Here is an 18,367-nt window from a genome sequence, read left to right on the forward strand (position 1 = left end):
GATTAAATTTCGATTTATCGTGCAGCCCTAAACTTATCATTGGGTTCAGCGCAAGCAAAATTAGTGTCCACCAGACATGTCCACGACACGTGTATTGCTGCTTTGCTATTGGACACTTTGGGCCACATAACCCAAAGTACCCAGCAATTGCTCAGCTTTCGTTTCATTTGCAGGCGGGCAAAAACAACACAGTTGCACTAGTCATTACCTAAAATGCGCGTAGTTGTTGTTTGGGCTGTAAATGTGTTTGTTATGGCTATTTGACGTTTGTCACCGTCACTGTAGCTCATCCGGTCGGGAATGAAGTGGACCCCTGTGCCGATATGTAGTTATCGCTTCTCGGCCTTTTGGCTAAGATCAAGTGTAGTATCTGTTCTTATCAGTTTAATATCTGATACGTCTCCTATCTGGGGACTATATATTAAATTGATTTTTGGAACTGGGAGATGGAAAAGGGGCTTGCTCCGTCCACTCCATGCATCGACCAGGTATTGCAGTATCTCCAGGAATGGTGCACCCCCTCTGCTGGTTAACAACAAGCATTAAACTTGGTCTGATGTTTCACGGTGGTGTTTCGGTCTTTGCAGCCAATACTCATGATTACGAATGCCCCATGTCGCAGTATCCTAAGAAGTGAAGGCAAGACTTCTGATGTTGAAAGTTTGCAATATCATTTCAGAAGGATATAGTTTAGTATTTTATTTTAATCTTTTTCCCTTTCAAGATAGAAAAACAATTAAAAGAATACAAAGTCATAGTTTTATCAAGAAAGACCTTTGTTTCCCACCATAAGAAAACATTGTCTTGCTCTGCCCACGCTACTCCAAAAAGAGCTAAAGTAAACAAGGATATTTGTCATACTTCAAATTTTATTAAAATGCTGTTACACCACTCGATGTCAGCAGCGTAAAATTATGTTCCTGACCACACAAAGAAACAGGAAGTGAAGCATGGGGGCTGGGACAATTCCCGCTTTGAATTCTTGGTAGAAGTGAAGCAAGGCATGATGGGAATGTTTTTGCAGATTCATTTTACCTCATTCCTAATGGTTTAGGTAATGTACTGACTGAACGATACTATTCAACCCTTCTGCCTCTTGCGGTATTTTGACCAAAAAATGGACACAATCTTTTCTGAATATTTTCTCACTTTCAAAATGTTCAGTGGCACCAGACAAATCCATACATATATAGTTTCTATCCATCTATCTATCTATCTCTCTCTTTATCTATCTCTCTCTCTCTATCTTCCATACATATATAGTTTCTATCCATCTATCTATCTATCTCTTTATCTCTCTCTCTCTCTATCTATCTATCTATCTATCTATCTATCTATCTATCTATCTATCTATCTATCTATCTATCTATCTATCTATCTATCTATCTATCTATCTATCTATCTATCTATCTATCCATCCTATCTGATCACAACAAACTCTGACAACTAGTCCAGGTGGTCAACAGTCTCTTTGCCGTGGTTGTAGTTGATATAATTAAAAAAATATTTTTGGCTTTCTTTTCCTTCAAAATTCCCTGAACCATTCAGTCAACAAGTGCGTTTTGTTAAAGTTCTCACTGCACGTCTTCACGTCTGCAGGCGCAGGCTGTGAGCCTCGGCTGGATTGGGCAGCGTCTTCGGAGTCCACCGTCGTCACAACGGTCGGCCGCCCCCGACAGCGGAGCTCCTCCCCGACGTTCGGCAGCAGTTGCACTCGCTCACTCGCCGGCGGAGAACCTCCAGTAACCGCGGCAACGTTGGCCAGAACATTTTATTATTTAACTAATTCGGGGGCTCAACTCATTAATAACCAATTGTTTGTCATTAATAGTCAATTGTTGATAAATTCTAATGTTCATTTGGTTCCCTCTCGCTCTCTCTACACATCATTTGAATTTGGTACAAATAATGAAGTAGTTAAGACATCCGCCAAACCCCTAAAGTGAAATTCCTCTAAGCTCCAGCACAACCGCACGTATTCCTTTGCACACGTGCACGGCTGGCGCGTGTGAACGTATGTGCGTGTACTTACACACGTCTGAAAAGGCACAGCAAAAGGCAAAGCAAAATTTAGCAAATGGCAGCCAATGTCACCCCGGAAGCAGAAACGCTACTGGGATGACCCCAGCATAATCAGAAGGTTCTTATCTTGGCGCCACCTGGAGGATTAGGGCTGTTCACACTCTCAACACTAATTTTATACTTTGGCTGCGTAGTGCACTCGTCACACAAGAGTTTCATTCGGTAATCATTGAAAAATGCACGAAAACACATCAGGTTTACAATGCATCAAAAATCATGATTTAGAATGGGACTCATAAACTCTCACTGCACAGTATAAGTCTGTGGGCTGATGTAAGCAGACACACGTACACAGCCTGAAAGTCTTGAGTGCGCGTGAACGTCCGTGCATGTGCACGTGCACGCACGCACATGCACGCGCACACTTTCATATCCACACATGAACATTTGATAAGTACTCTTACTTCACTAAAACACTCTTTGTCATAACTGTCCCATTCATCTCACAAACACACACGCACACACACGCTCACGCGCTCGCGCACGCACGCACGCGCGTACGTTTCTTGTCAATCACAATACAGCTTTTTCTGCATGGAGCGCCACTCCCACAGCGCATACACCAGCCAAAGTAATGAGATCTCATTTGCATACAGCATTTTCATTTTCCAATATGAGCGCGCGTTTTCACTTGCACACGCGCGCACGGCTGAGGCACGTGTACGTGAGTGTATATTCCTGTATGTGCACGCACGCACACACACAACAAATCGACTCACGCAAACTCATGCCACAAGCACATACGTCCTCTCGAAGCAAAATCATTAGTTGTCCTTTAGCGCCACATGGTGGATTAAGGCTGTTAACACTCTAAACTCCAATTTTCGATTTTCACGGTTTAGTAGACCCGTCACACAATGTACTCATCGGGTATTCATTGAAAATGCACGAAAACACACCAGGTTTACAGTAAGTCCAAAATCATGCTGTATAATGGGAGTCAATGGGACAAAAAATGGCAAAATACGTCCTGCGTAGTTAAAACAATGAAACCAGCTAACTCATGCAGGACTCATTTTAAAAATGACAGCATGGTGCCATTTTGAACTTCGGCATGTTCTGACCATCTGGGTGAAAGTTCAGCTCCCTCGTGTTATTTTTTTTATGCTTTGGCTTTGATGTAAAATTCTTTGATCTGAAATATCCAAGAAATGGTCAAATACCGCAGGAGGGTTAAACCGGTGGAAGAGTGAGGCATCATCCAGTGTGAATGTGTGCGTATGTGTCGACACGTGTCTCGCAGATGAGCCGTGACTGAAGAAGCTGTGTGTGCGAAAGAGGTTGTCCTTGGTGAGTAGGACAACTCATACTTACCTGGCAGGGGAGATACCATGATCAAGAAGGTGGTTCACCCAGGGTGAGGCTCAGCCATTGCACTCTGGCTGTGCTGACCTCTGCGAATTCCCCAAATGTGGGAATCTCGACTGCACAATTTCTGGTAGTGGGGGACTGCGTTCGCGCTATCCCCTGATAACTTTGTCAAAATCAACACACCTGTCAATTTCTTCTTCTTCTTCTTCTTCATGATGCGCATCGTAGGATACATCTGTCACATAGTAATTGTGGCATAACCATTTCGTCAAACGGACCCTCAGGCCCCGCCGGATGCCCATTTTTTGGGCCGGGGGGTGGTTGATGTCGGCTGACAAATTTTTAAAAAATAGCTGGACTAAGCAAGTGGCTTTTAGTCGGGCCCACTAATCGGCCCTCATGGGTGTGACGTGCTCGCGGGGCGGCGGAATTTAATCTCAGCCTACTCGGTGAAAGGCTTCTTTTTAGGCTTCTTTCTACTCCCGCGTCGACGCGAGCGACAACTGATGTTATAGGGATTGTGGTATTGCCCCTCAGCACCCCCCGCCTCCTCTTGTAATAGTATGCCCCAGTTGTAGGTGGGAGGCGCGGGTTACGTGATGTGAAAATAAGGAAACACAAACACGCTTGAACGCACGTTGTTGTTGCACGTCTCTTCTTACACAAACAAATGCCACATTGATTAACATGACTAACGCATTGTGAAATACGCCATAGCCAAGCAGCTGTGTATAGTGGTTTGCTGGAATGCTTTTATTTTGAAGGAGGGGACGTGTGTAAGATAAATAAGTAACTTGACTACGACTTCTGGCTGCTGTTTGACCCAAATAATTATACGATAAATCGAGCCCGGGGCTCGCAATGCAAGTAAGCACACGCACGTTGGCTAAGTACTACTGGCGAGATTGAAGCGTGTCCACAGCGGGTTCAAATTGTAAATTAGTCAGCTAATGATCTTTAAAAAGCCTCTGCCGTTAGAGCATTTCTCCCGCGGAGATGTCAATTGTGGATGCTTTGTTTTTTGGTCGGAGGGCGGAACGGGGCCGACAATGTTTATGAATATGGCCGAGGGGTCGCGGCCGTAAGGGTACCCAAGTCAAGGGTGGAGGGTCGCGGCCGGACAGACAAAAAATGGTCTAATGCCCAGCTCTGGTAAACTCTCAATACGCATTTGTGGATGCTCAATAGGCATTTGTGACTGTGTTTACGGATATGATTTTTTTGACACATTTGTGGATTGAAATGCGCATTTGTAAATGGTTTTGCTTTAATAATGACCCCATAGATTGGCCAGTACCATTCAAACCCGAGCATCGACAATTCTGGTTGGCTAATACGTCTATCACTCAAACACCAAAGGGGAGGAAAAAAATACATTTTTGAATATAAAATGACACTTTCTTGCGATTGGATTATTGCGCCAGGTCAAACCTCGACGTCGATTAAATTTCGATTTATCGTGCAGCCCTAAACTTATCATTGGGTTCAGCGCAAGCAAAATTAGTGTCCACCAGACATGTCCACGACACGTGTATTGCTGCTTTGCTATTGGACACTTTGGGCCACATAACCCAAAGTACCCAGCAATTGCTCAGCTTTCGTTTCATTTGCAGGCGGGCAAAAACAACACAGTTGCACTAGTCATTACCTAAAATGCGTGTAGTTGTTGTTTGGGCTGTAAATGTGTTTGTTATGGCTATTTGACGTTTGTCACCGTCACTGTAGCTCATCCGGTCAGGAATGAAGTGGACCCCTGTGCCGATATGTAGTTATCGCTTCTCGGCCTTTTGGCTAAGATCAAGTGTAGTATCTGTTCTTATCAGTTTAATATCTGATACGTCTCCTATCTGGGGACTATATATTAAATTGATTTTTGGAACTGGGAGATGGAAAAGGGGCTTGCTCCGTCCACTCCATGCATCGACCTGGTATTGCAGTATCTCCAGGAATGGTGCACCCCCTCTGCTGGTTAACAACAAGCATTAAACTTGGTCTGACGTTTCACGGTGGTGTTTCGGTCTTTGCAGCCAATACTCATGATTACGAATGCCCCATGTCGCAGTATCCTAAGAAGTGAAGGCAAGACTTCTGATGTTGAAAGTTTGCGATATCATTTCAGAAGGATATAGTTTAGTATTTTATTTTAATCTTTTTCCCTTTCAAGATAGAAAAACAATTAAAAGAATACAAAGTCATAGTTTTATCAAGAAAGACCTTTGTTTCCCACCATAAGAAAACATTGTCTTGCTCTGCCCACGCTACTCCAAAAAGAGCTAAAGTAAACAAGGATATTTGTCATACTTCAAATTTTATTAAAATGCTGTTACACCACTCGATGTCAGCAGCGTAAAATTATGTTCCTGACCACACAAAGAAACAGGAAGTGAAGCATGGGGGCTGGGACAATTCCCGCTTTGAATTCTTGGTAGAAGTGAAGCAAGGCATGATGGGAATGTTTTTGCAGATTCATTTTACCTCATTCCTAATGGTTTAGGTAATGTACTGACTGAACGATACTATTCAACCCTTCTGCCTCTTGCGGTATTTTGACCAAAAAATGGACACAATCTTTTCTGAATATTTTCTCACTTTCAAAATGTTCAGTGGCACCAGACAAATCCATACATATATAGTTTCTATCCATCTATCTATCTATCTCTCTCTTTATCTATCTCTCTCTCTCTATCTTCCATACATATATAGTTTCTATCCATCTATCTATCTATCTCTTTATCTCTCTCTCTCTCTCTATCTATCGATCTATCTATCTATCTATCTATCTATCTATCTATCTATCCATCTATCTATCTATCTCTTTATCTCTCTCTCTCTATCGATCTATCGATCTATCGATCTATCTATCTATCTATCGATCTATCTATCTATCTATCTATCTATCTATCTATCTATCTATCCATCCTATCTATCTATCCATCCTATCTGATCACAACAAACTCTGACAACTAGTCCAGGTGGTCAACAGTCTCTTTGCCGTGGTTGTAGTTGATATAATTAAAAAAATATTTTTGGCTTTCTTTTCCTTCAAAATTCCCTGAACCATTCAGTCAACAAGTGCGTTTTGTTAAAGTTCTCACTGCACGTCTTCACGTCTGCAGGCGCAGGCTGTGAGCCTCGGCTGGATTGGGCAGCGTCTTCGGAGTCCACCGTCGTCACAACGGTCGGCCGCCCCCGACAGCGGAGCTCCTCCCCGACGTTCGGCAGCAGTTGCACTCGCTCACTCGCCGGCGGAGAACCTCCAGTAACCGCGGCAACGTTGGCCAGAACATTTTATTATTTAACTAATTCGGGGGCTCAACTCATTAATAACCAATTGTTTGTCATTAATAGTCAATTGTTAATAAATTCTAATGTTCATTTGGTTCCCTCTCGCTCTCTCTACACATCATTTGAATTTGGTACAAATAATGAAGTAGTTAAGACATCCGCCAAACCCCTAAAGTGAAATTCCTCTAAGCTCCAGCACAACCGCACGTATTCCTTTGCACACGTGCACGGCTGGCGCGTGTGAACGTATGTGCGTGTACTTACACACGTCTGAAAAGGCACAGCAAAAGGCAAAGCAAAATTTAGCAAATGGCAGCCAATGTCACCCCGGAAGCAGAAACGCTACTGGGATGACCCCAGCATAATCAGAAGGTTCTTATCTTGGCGCCACCTGGAGGATTAGGGCTGTTCACACTCTCAACACTAATTTTATACTTTGGCTGCGTAGTGCACTCGTCACACAATAGTTTCATTCGGTAATCATTGAAAAATGCACGAAAACACATCAGGTTTACAATGCATCAAAAATCATGATTTAGAATGGGACTCATAAACTCTCACTGCACAGTATAAGTCTGTGGGCTGATGTAAGCAGACACACGTACACAGCCTGAAAGTCTTGAGTGCGCGTGAACGTCCGTGCATGTGCACGTGCACGCACGCACATGCACGCGCACACATTCATATCCACACATGAACATTTGATAAGTACTCTTACTTCACTAAAACACTCTTTGTCATAACTGTCCCATTCATCTCACAAACACACACGCACACACACGCTCACGCGCTCGCGCACGCACGCACGCGCGTACGTTTCTTGTCAATCACAATACAGCTTTTTCTGCATGGAGCGCCACTCCCACAGCGCATACACCAGCCAAAGTAATGAGATCTCATTTGCATACAGCATTTTCATTTTCCAATATGAGCGCGCGTTTTCACTTGCACACGCGCGCACGGCTGAGGCACGTGTACGTGAGTGTATATTCCTGTATGTGCACGCACGCACACACACAACAAATCGACTCACGCAAACTCATGCCACAAGCACATACGTCATCTCGAAGCAAAATCATTAGTTGTCCTTTAGCGCCACATGGTGGATTAAGGCTGTTAACACTCTAAACTCCAATTTTCGATTTTCACGGTTTAGTAGACCCGTCACACAATGTACTCATCGGGTATTCATTGAAAATGCACGAAAACACACCAGGTTTACAGTAAGTCCAAAATCATGCTGTATAATGGGAGTCAATGGGACAAAAAATGGCAAAATACGTCCTGCGTAGTTAAAACAATGAAACCAGCTAACTCATGCAGGACTCATTTTAAAAATGACAGCATGGTGCCATTTTGAACTTCGGCATGTTCTGACCATCTGGGTGAAAGTTCAGCTCCCTCGTGTTATTTTTTTTATGCTTTGGCTTTGATGTAAAATTCTTTGATCTGAAATATCCAAGAAATGGTCAAATACCGCAGGAGGGTTAAACCGGTGGAAGAGTGAGGCATCATCCAGTGTGAATGTGTGCGTATGTGTCGACACGTGTCTCGCAGATGAGCCGTGACTGAAGAAGCTGTGTGTGCGAAAGAGGTTGTCCTTGGTGAGTAGGACAACTCATACTTACCTGGCAGGGGAGATACCATGATCAAGAAGGTGGTTCACCCAGGGTGAGGCTCAGCCATTGCACTCTGGCTGTGCTGACCTCTGCGAATTCCCCAAATGTGGGAATCTCGACTGCACAATTTCTGGTAGTGGGGGACTGCGTTCGCGCTATCCCCTGATAACTTTGTCAAAATCAACACACCTGTCAATTTCTTCTTCTTCTTCTTCTTCTTCATGATGCGCATCGTAGGATACATCTGTCACATAGTAATTGTGGCATAACCATTTCGTCAAACGGACCCTCAGGCCCCGCCGGATGCCCATTTTTTGGGCCGGGGGGTGGTTGATGTCGGCTGACAAATTTTTAAAAAATAGCTGGACTAAGCAAGTGGCTTTTAGTCGGGCCCACTAATCGGCCCTCATGGGTGTGACGTGCTCGCGGGGCGGCGGAATTTAATCTCAGCCTACTCGGTGAAAGGCTTCTTTTTAGGCTTCTTTCTACTCCCGCGTCGACGCGAGCGACAACTGATGTTATAGGGATTGTGGTATTGCCCCTCAGCACCCCCCGCCTCCTCTTGTAATAGTATGCCCCAGTTGTAGGTGGGAGGCGCGGGTTACGTGATGTGAAAATAAGGAAACACAAACACGCTTGAACGCACGTTGTTGTTGCACGTCTCTTCTTACACAAACAAATGCCACATTGATTAACATGACTAACGCATTGTGAAATACGCCATAGCCAAGCAGCTGTGTATAGTGGTTTGCTGGAATGCTTTTATTTTGAAGGAGGGGACGTGTGGAAGATAAATAAGTAACTTGACTACGACTTCTGGCTGCTGTTTGACCCAAATAATTATACGATAAATCGAGCCCGGGGCTCGCAATGCAAGTAAGCACACGCACGTTGGCTAAGTACTACTGGCGAGATTGAAGCGTGTCCACAGCGGGTTCAAATTGTAAATTAGTCAGCTAATGATCTTTAAAAAGCCTCTGCCGTTAGAGCATTTCTCCCGCGGAGATGTCAATTGTGGATGCTTTGTTTTTTGGTCGGAGGGCGGAACGGGGCCGACAATGTTTATGAATATGGCCGAGGGGTCGCGGCCGTAAGGGTACCCAAGTCAAGGGTGGAGGGTCGCGGCCGGACAGACAAAAAATGGTCTAATGCCCAGCTCTGGTAAACTCTCAATACGCATTTGTGGATGCTCAATAGGCATTTGTGACTGTGTTTACGGATATGATTTTTTTGACACATTTGTGGATTGAAATGCGCATTTGTAAATGGTTTTGCTTCAATAATGACCCCATAGATTGGCCAGTACCATTCAAACCCGAGCATCGACAATTCTGGTTGGCTAATACGTCTATCACTCAAACACCAAAGGGGAGGAAAAAAATACATTTTTGAATATAAAATGACACTTTCTTGCGATTGGATTATTGCGCCAGGTCAAACCTCGACGTCGATTAAATTTCGATTTATCGTGCAGCCCTAAACTTATCATTGGGTTCAGCGCAAGCAAAATTAGTGTCCACCAGACATGTCCACGACACGTGTATTGCTGCTTTGCTATTGGACACTTTGGGCCACATAACCCAAAGTACCCAGCAATTGCTCAGCTTTCGTTTCATTTGCAGGCGGGCAAAAACAACACAGTTGCACTAGTCATTACCTAAAATGCGTGTAGTTGTTGTTTGGGCTGTAAATGTGTTTGTTATGGCTATTTGACGTTTGTCACCGTCACTGTAGCTCATCCGGTCAGGAATGAAGTGGACCCCTGTGCCGATATGTAGTTATCGCTTCTCGGCCTTTTGGCTAAGTCTGCGATCACCTCCTTTGGTTGTGTGTTCTACGCCTGTTGTGGCAAAGAGCTAATTCACAGGGGGATATATTGTCCTAACGGTTTGTGTTGAAAATCGCTTTTTTTTCTTAGGTCGGGTGCTGACGGTAAGTTGTTTGTTTTCCTTTAATTTTGTGGTCCTCCCACCATGTCGGCCACTTATGCCGGCATGCGGAGGTACCACAGTGTACGCTTCACCTTTAAGGACACTGGTGGAGGGACCCCGGGGATGTCCAGGTTGGACTTCTCCAGGAAATATGTCCAACAGACCTTAAAGTTTAAAGCTAATGAGCTTAATTGTATAATAACTTTGCCGTTTAGTAAAGGATTTGATGTTAGCTTTAATTCTGCTGCAAACCTTCGAGAATTTTGGACCCGGTTTGAAAATGTAAAAGCCCAGTTTTCTGTGTTTAACGTTGAGAAACTGACTGATAATGCTGCCAAAACAGTTATTGTCAGAATGTTCAATGAGACAGTTAACGCAGACGACATTTGTTTTTGGCTGGGTAGATATTGCGCGGTAAAAGGTCAGGCTGTGAAGGTGAGGGATGCGGACGGCATTTGGAATTGCGCTTGGCGGGTACCCATCCAGCAATGGCAGGACCCTCAGGGCTTCCAGGGCCTGAAACATCTCCCATCCATGATAGTCTTGGGCGAAAACCGAGGCTACATCCACTACCAAGGTCAACCCAAGCTCTGCCACAAATGTGGTGAGCACGGGCACCTGGCAGAAGCATGTGAGCAAATCATTTGTGGGAAATGTAGAGTAATTGGGCATACTTTTGAAGAATGTACCAATGGCAGAAAGTGCAATCTCTGTGGGGAATCAAACCACCTCTACAGAAATTGTCCAAAATCATTTGCCAACAAATTGAAGGCCGGAAAAGAAATGGGACAGCTTAATGGAAATGAAGGCAACAAACAAATTGAAAGTCATCAGAAAAATTCAAATCTCCCTCCAAAACCTGTTATTGGAGTAGAGGAAACCGGTGAGGAGGGGGAGGGGTGTGTATCGGCTCCACAGCTTAATGGAAATAAAAGCAACAAACAAATTGGAAGTCATCAGGAAAATTCAAATCTCCCTCCAAAACCTGTCATTGGAGTAGAGGAAACAGGTGAGGAGGGGGAGGGGCATGTATTGGCTCCACCAACAGGGAGCTCAGAAGAAAGTGGCATGTTGCAAGACCCGCCCACAAGCGAATCAAGTGAAGCCATCTTACAGCAGACTGACAGTGAGGACACTCAGATCCCTTGTGCACAAAAATCCAAAAGGCTAGCATCTGAAAGGTCTTCTGAGTCCCCTTTGACTTTAGAGAAGAGGGGAAAGCTTTGGAGCTCAGACAGTGAGGTGGATGAGCCCAGAGTTTTCCCCTGCAGCACACCAAATGAGCTCTCCTTTTTAAATATTAAATTGCAATCAACGCCCAAAAGTCACAATACCATGAATTTAAGGTTGCGTGAGAAACCATCACCAAAAGTTTCTCGGAGAAATGATCATGTACCCAACTCTCCTGCCGTACATATGAAGGAGGAACTGCAGTCTCGAGAAATAACTTAATGGACGGTTTTAATACTCCCTTTTGTGTTTTAATTTTAAATCATACCTGCAACTCTCACATTCTCAACTATAAATGTTAGAAGTGTGAAATCAAGGATTAGAGCCCAGAACGTCTTGTCCTTTTTAAAAACTATTAAGTCTGATGTGTTTTTAATCCAAGAATGTGGTCTACCTTTTTTAAGAAATTACAAACAGTGGGAGGAAATGTGGCCACACCCATCATTATGGAGTGGCTCAAATGAAAATCGAAATGACGGGGTGGCCATTTTAATAAACAATTCCCAAATTGAGGTTAAAAGGAGCACGGTGGTGGAAAATGGACGAGCACTGTTCGCACACCTAACATTTATAGGACAGGATTTTAACCTTTTAAATATTTATGGGTCTAATGATAAACATGATAGGTATGAACTTTTAGAAAACCTGCAGCCCCACATGCTAGGTCGCGCACCATTAATTATAGGAGGGGATTTTAATTGTGTTTTAAATATAAGGGATAGAAAGGGAGCTGGGGAGGATTTTAAAGTGGACAAAACATCTGTTTTACTGAATGACATGTGTCGGGTTTTTAAATTAGTCGATTGTTTTAAAACCATGCATCCAAGAGAGGAGGGCTTCACGTGGTTCAGTAGTGATAGCACCAGAGCCTCTCGCATAGACTACATATTTACACGTGATTGGCCACCGACGGATGCTAGATTAACGCCTGTTTTCTTCTCAGACCACCTAGTACTGTCATGTACTCTTTCACCGCCTTCTGGTGTCACCATTGGAGGAGGACTGTGGAAGATGAACTGCTCCCTGCTGGAGGATGAGGCCTTGGTTGCTAAATACAGGGAGCAGTACAAGGACTGGCAAACACTTCAAGACTTGTACGAATCGAGGGCACAGTGGTGGGAAATGATAAAGCTAAGAACTCAGAGCTTTTTTAAAAGAGCAGGTAAGGAAAAAAGAAGGAAGGAAATGAAACACATGCTGGGCCTGCAAAACAGACTACAAAGGTATTTTAATTTATCACAAAAGGGCATTAATTTTAATGAGGAAATTAAACAGGTCAAAAAGGAACTGAGACTTCTAGCAAATATCAAAAGTAGAGGCATAATATTAAGGAGCAAAGAAAAAGAAATAGAGGAAGGAGAAAAATGTACCAGGTATTTCTTCAAAAAAATTATGAGCAAGGGTGGGGGTATCTTCAAGCTGCAAAAAGGAAATGGAGTGATAACGGAAATTAGCAGTGAAATAAACCAGGAAGTCGAAACTTACTACCAGAGACTGTATGACAAGAAAGATACTCAATTAGAGACAATGTCAGAAGTATTACATTTCATTGAGAAAACCGTGACTGACAAAGTGTTATTAACTCAAGATTTTACCCGAGAGGAAATAAATAAATGTGTAAGACAATTCAAAAAAGCAAAGTCTCCAGGAGAGGACGGCCTCTGCCTTGAGTTCTATTTGACCTTTTGGGACTTGTTGGCACCAGATTTAATCACTGTTTTTAATGAGTTGGACAAAACAAGACGACTACCAGATAGCTTCAGAGTAGGGATAGTCGCACTATTGCACAAAAAGGGAGACAAGACTGACCTTGGTAACTGGCGACCCATTACGCTTTTAAATGTTGATTGCAAACTTTTTAGTAAACTTTTAGCTATGCGTTTGTCTGTCTTACTGGACGAATTGATCGACCCTGATCAAACCTGTGCCATAGCGGGTAGGAAGATCACAGACAGCCTCACGCTGATCCGTGACACAATTTGCTACACAAGAGACAGAAATATGCGGTTAGTAATCTTAAACTTGGACTTTGAGAAGGCCTTCGACCGAGTTTCACATCAATACCTCTTTAGGCTATTGAAAAAATTAGGTCTTCCCCAAAGGTTTATAGGGTGGGTGGAACTGCTGTATCAGAACATTAGCAGCAAATTCATGGTTAATGGGAATTTGACAAAAGCAGTCCAGATTAACTCAGGTGTGCGTCAAGGCTGTCCCTTATCTGCTCTCCTCTATGTTTTATGCATAGAACCACTGGCACAGATTTTGAGACGGGACAAAATGATTAAGGGGGTGAGTATCCCTGGGGGCGGAGGACTTACAACAAAGTGCATCTTGTACATGGACGATTTTAACATCCTGTGTTCAGATCTTTTATCTGTGACAAGGGCCTTGGACTTGACTGACTGGTACGGAAGGGCCTCTGGGTCAAAACTCAATAGAGCTAAGACCCAAGCACAATTTTATGGACCGTGGACCGCGACAGAAAAGACAGGACTACCCCTGACACTGATACAAACGGACCAGAGAATACTTGGGATCAAATTTGGCAAAGATGGGGGCGGGGAAACAAACTGGGGTGACGTGATAGGGAAAGTGAGAAAAAGACTTGGTTTTTGGGGGCTGAGAGACCTGACTATAGAGGGGAAAGTTTTAATTATAAAAGCTGTTATTCTACCCTTGCTTTTATTGACCAGTTCTGTTTTTACCCCAACAAGAAATGTGCTTTTAGATTTGGACCGCGCCTTCTTTCATTTTATCTGGGGCTCCAAGTGGGAGAGACTGAAAAGAGACACCATGAAGAAAACCAAGGAAAATGGAGGAAAAGGAGTGCCGGACCTCCATCTCTTCTTGGGGAGCCAATATGTAGCCCTGCACCTGAGAAATGCGCTTGAACCATCAAGTGCCCAGAAGAGCCAAGCAATGACACGTTTCTGGATGGGTTCATACCTCCGGAAACTAAAATTAATACCGACTGATCATAAAATCCCTGTGTCTTTTAATCTGCCACCATTTTATTCTTTTATCAGGAATTTTTTAAGAAAGTTTGAGTTGGAAAAAGAAGAGTGTCATGTTTTAAAAAATCACAGATCTCTTATCTCTGTTGTGCAGAAGCGGGAAGCAGTGAGTCCAGTTCCCGGCCTCGCATTTGGTGAGCCCACAACGGTTTGGCGCAATGTCAACCATCCTGCCCTCTCAAACAGACTTCGGGACCTGTCATGGATGGTGGCCCATGAAATTCTCCCGGTGAGGTCCGTTATGCACTCCCGAGGAATGTCAGCGTCTTCAAATTGCCCCCGACCTGGTTGTGGCGCCCACGAGTCGGTGAGGCACCTCCTCTGGGAGTGCAGTGCTGCTGTAGACCTGTGGGCGACAGCCGGCCACCTACAATTCCCGGACTTGCCAGCAAGGGAGGCATTAAACGCACAGTTTGTGCTCTATGGGGTGAGCCAGTTGGAAAACCCTAAAGAACACTTTGAAAAGCAGTGGCTCACCCTCGCCGCCATCAAAGACGCCATCTGGACCTCCAGAAACTTGCTGGTAAGGAGACACAGACAGACCCCCCCTGTGGCTGTGCTCCGAATGGCCGCAGCTACCCTGACAGCTGCTGGCGGCAGGCCAAGGACGCAGCCACCAAGAAGAGTCGTCTGTGCCCACCCGGAGGAGGGAACCGAAGCTACACATAAAAGGTCTTGGCAGCGACGGTCTGGTTCACCGGGAGAGACTGCTGAAAAGGAACAAGAGGGGTGAGGAACTCCTATGGGCGCCCTGAGAGGACCGGAGGAATGCTGTTTGAAAGGGTAGGATGAGGTCCCAATTACTAAGGACACTACGCTTCTGTACAACAGGCTCGATATGTTCTATCTAATCTGTCTTTTAAATTTCAGTATATTATGCATAGTTTACCTGGTATTATTAAGGTTAACATGATGACTTTTAAGCTAACAAGGATATTGTTTGAACATGTTGTTTTGTGAATAGAGCTGTGCTCCATATTGGAGAGATGTGACTAACATTTGTCCATTGTAACAATAAAACTTGTTCAAAAGAAAAAAAAATCTGTTCTTATCAGTTTAATATCTGATACGTCTCCTATCTGGGGACTATATATTAAATTGATTTTTGGAACTGGGAGATGGAAAAGGGGCTTGCTCCGTCCACTCCATGCATCGACCTGGTATTGCAGCATCTCCAGGAATGGTGCACCCCCTCTGCTGGTTAACAACAAGCATTAAACTTGGTCTGACGTTTCACGGTGGTGTTTCGGTCTTTGCAGCCAATACTCATGATTACGAATGCCCCATGTCGCAGTATCCTAAGAAGTGAAGGCAAGACTTCTGATGTTGAAAGTTTGCGATATCATTTCAGAAGCATATAGTTTAGTATTTTATTTTAATCTTTTTCCCTTTCAAGATAGAAAAACAATTAAAAGAATACAAAGTCATAGTTTTATCAAGAAAGACCTTTGTTTCCCACCATAAGAAAACATTGTCTTGCTCTGCCCACGCTACTCCAAAAAGAGCTAAAGTAAACAAGGATATTTGTCATACTTCAAATTTTATTAAAATGCTGTTACACCACTCGATGTCAGCAGTGTAAAGAATAAGAATAAGAATAAGAATGCCTTTATTGATCCCACAGTGGGGAAATTTTCATTGTTACAGTAGCAAAGATATAGGTCACACAGGGGCGGCGGCATAATGTGGCCATTAATGTATAACATTGACGGCAAACATTTAGAATCAAACCTATGTAGATATACGCAGTAACATGTGTATATACACATGTGTATACACACCAACCTACATCTACATAAAAAATATGAGGAACACTCATTTCGGCCTGTACATAGTACAGAGGAAAAAATACTCTAAGTGACAGTGCTGCAGTGCTGTAGTGAAATGTAAGGAACAGCATTGGATAAAAATAAAACTAGACTAACAGTAGTGGGGAATGTTGAGTATTGCACGGTATTACAGTAGTGGGGAATATTGGGTATTGCACGATACGAGCTCAGGTGCAGGACTGCACAATTGCACTAATGACCGCCAGTTTGTAGAGACTACACAATGTTCTTGTTAAAGAGTCTGACAGCAGCAGGCAAGAAGGAACGGCGGAATCTCTCCTTTGCACAGCGAGGGTGTAACAGTCTGTCACTGAAGGTGCTGTGGAGTGCTGTTAGGGTGCCCTGGAGGGGGTGGTCCGGGTTGCCCAGCATTGATGACAGCTTGGCCAACATCCTCCTGTCCCCCACCGAGTCCACAGAGTCCAGGGAGCAGCCCAGGACAGAGCCGGCCCTCTTGACCAGTTTGTCCAGCCGCTTCTTGTCCCGGGCCGAGACGCCGCCTGCCCAGGTGACCACTCCCTGGAAGATGACCGATGCAACCACCGAGTCATAAAAGTTCCTGAGGAGTGTCCCCTGAACCCCAAAAGACCTCAGTCTCCTGAGGAGGAAGAGTCTGCTCTGACTCTTCCTATAGAGGGCGTCTGTGTTGTCGCACCAGTCCAGTTTATTGTTCAGATGAACACCCAGGTACTTGTAAGTTGAGACTCTCTCAACATCTGTTCCCCGGATGTTCACTGGTGCAGGTGAAGAGTGCTGGCGCCTACCGAAATCCACCACCATTTCTTTGGATTTCCCCGCATTGATCAGGAGGCGGTTCTGCTGGCACCAGTCCACAAAACCCTGAGTAAGTTCTCTGTACTCCCGATCATCTCCGCCTGTGATGAGGCCGACAATCGCAGAGTCGTCAGAGAACTTCTGCAGGTGACAGGTAGGGGTGTTGTAGTTGAAGTCCGAGGTGTAGAGGGTGAACAGGAAGGGAGCCAAGACAGTTCCCTGTGGGGCCCCCGTGCTGCAGAGGAGCACGTCAGACACACAGTCCTGTGTCCTCACATACTGTGGCCGGTTTGTGAGGTAGTCCTGGATCCATGTGGTGAGGTGGTGCGCCACCCCCGCCCGCTCCAGCTTGTCTCCCAGTAGGGTGGGCTGGATGGTGTTGAAAGCACTGGAGAAATCAAAGAACATGATCCTCACAGTGCTCCCCGCCTTCTCCAGGTGGGAGAGTGAAGTGTGGAGGAGGTAGATGATGGCATCATCCACACTGATGCCAGGCTGGTATGCGAACTGGAGTGGGTCCATTGAGGAGCTCACCAGGGGGCGCAGGTGGACAAGGACCAGTCTCTCCAGGGTCTTCATCAGGTGAGACGTCAGCGCCACCGGTCTGAAGCTGTTGAGCTCCTTCGGGTGGGGGGTCTTTGGCACCGGGACCAGGCAGGATGTTTTCCATAGCTGGGGGACCCTGCCCAGCTTCAGGCTCAGGTTGAACATGTGCTGGACAATTCCACACAGCTGGTCTGCGCAGGATTTGAGGAGCTGGGGGCTGATGCCATCTGGACCCGCTGCCTTCCTCGCCTTCATCTTCTTCAGCTGGTTCCTCACCTGAGATGTTGTGAAGGCCAAGGCTGGACAGGAAGGAGTGGTGGCTATCTGGTGTAGCTGGGAGCTGGAGACTGTGGAGAAAAGAGGGGAGGGGGTGACACGCCCAGCAGGAGGAGTAGGTGGAGACTGCAGCAGGAGAGACGGAGTGGAGGCAGGCATCTGATCGAACCTATTGAAAAAGAGATTTAGCTCATTTGTCCACTGCAGGTCCCCCCCAGTCCGGGTCTTGGGTTGTCCGTGGCCTGACATGGTCTTCAGGCCCCTCCAGACTCCCCTGGCGTTATTCTGCAGCAGCTGCTCCTCCATCCTCTTCCTGTAGGACCTTTTCCCCTCTCTGATCCTCCTCCTCAGCTGGCGCTGCACAGTCCTCCGCTCCTCTATGTTGCCTGACGCAAAAGCCCTCCTCTTCTCCTTCAGGAGAGCTTTTATGTCTGGTGTGATCCAGGGTTTGTTGTTGGAGAAACACCTTA

General features: G+C 45.1%; 4 non-coding genes and 1 pseudogene across 4 annotated transcripts; all 5 read left to right on the forward strand.

The window, feature by feature from the left end:
• Positions 1 to 331: 331 nt before the first annotated feature.
• Positions 332 to 522, forward strand: LOC147145325 (U2 spliceosomal RNA). The gene has a single exon (XR_015087620.1). It is a non-coding gene; the product is annotated as a U2 spliceosomal RNA (small nuclear RNA).
• Positions 523 to 3,388: 2,866 nt separating this feature from the next.
• On the forward strand, positions 3,389 to 3,552 carry LOC147145326 (U1 spliceosomal RNA). The gene has a single exon (XR_015087666.1). It is a non-coding gene; the product is annotated as a U1 spliceosomal RNA (small nuclear RNA).
• Positions 3,553 to 5,164: 1,612 nt separating this feature from the next.
• Positions 5,165 to 5,355, forward strand: LOC147145327 (U2 spliceosomal RNA). The gene has a single exon (XR_015087614.1). It is a non-coding gene; the product is annotated as a U2 spliceosomal RNA (small nuclear RNA).
• A 2,943-nt stretch (positions 5,356 to 8,298) lies between these two features.
• LOC147145328 (U1 spliceosomal RNA) lies at positions 8,299 to 8,462 on the forward strand. The gene has a single exon (XR_015087667.1). It is a non-coding gene; the product is annotated as a U1 spliceosomal RNA (small nuclear RNA).
• A 7,026-nt stretch (positions 8,463 to 15,488) lies between these two features.
• Positions 15,489 to 15,666, forward strand: LOC147145329 (U2 spliceosomal RNA; annotated as a pseudogene).
• The last annotated feature ends 2,701 nt before the right edge of the window (positions 15,667 to 18,367 follow it).

Source organism: Filicampus tigris, chromosome 7, assembly GCF_054856515.1.
Source record: "Filicampus tigris isolate MCC_2025a chromosome 7, RoL_Ftig_1.0, whole genome shotgun sequence".
In the NCBI taxonomy this organism is placed as follows: Eukaryota; Metazoa; Chordata; class Actinopteri; order Syngnathiformes; family Syngnathidae; genus Filicampus; species Filicampus tigris.